Source organism: Myotis davidii, unplaced genomic scaffold (assembly GCF_000327345.1).
Source record: "Myotis davidii unplaced genomic scaffold, ASM32734v1 scaffold362, whole genome shotgun sequence".
Taxonomy (NCBI): domain Eukaryota; kingdom Metazoa; phylum Chordata; class Mammalia; order Chiroptera; family Vespertilionidae; genus Myotis; species Myotis davidii.
The window spans coordinates 304,529-305,230 of NW_006297152.1; positions in this window are offsets into that span (position 1 = coordinate 304,529).

A 702-nucleotide genomic window follows, 5' to 3' on the forward strand; every position below is an offset into this window, starting at 1 on the left:
GCAGCCACATCACTCCTAATAGCTTCTTGGACCTTGGCTTCCAGATCTCATATCGTTGAACTATTCCTTACTCAAATCTCTCTCAGACTTGGCATTCCACACCCATAATATAGCGCAATCTCATCTGGACTCCCAGCCAAGTGATGCTCCCAGTCGTGCCCTCGCTGGCAGAGATTAAGGCTCATGTTACATTACACTAATACATCCGAATGTATGATGTTTATATGATTTATGCCTAAACTGGTTAATAGGTATCTACCATGCAACCCTCCAGAGAGAGAAGGTGAGGCTAATCGATTAGAATAACACAATAAAGAGATACTGCTGAGTTTCCCACTTTCTGAACTCCATTCTTTATTTTACACAACTTGGTTGAAATAGGTATGTGAATTTTGTCTAATGGCTTTCCTTGGAAATACCTAATTTTATTTTTCGTAAATCACAGAAACCTAAAAGCAAAAGAAATTCTAGATCTCACATAGCTCAGTTTTCCATGGAATTCATGAATCCTAACCACAATATACGTGGTCCAACATAGACATCATCTAACTCTTGTCTAGATATATCGCATGGTGGTTCATTCAGCTGAATGATAGGAAAACTACCTCGTTAGGCCAAAAGTAGTTAGTAGACGCCATTGTGTGATGCCCATTAAGGGGCATCCACAGGGCACCCTCCAGGGAGAGGCTCTGCAATCATAAA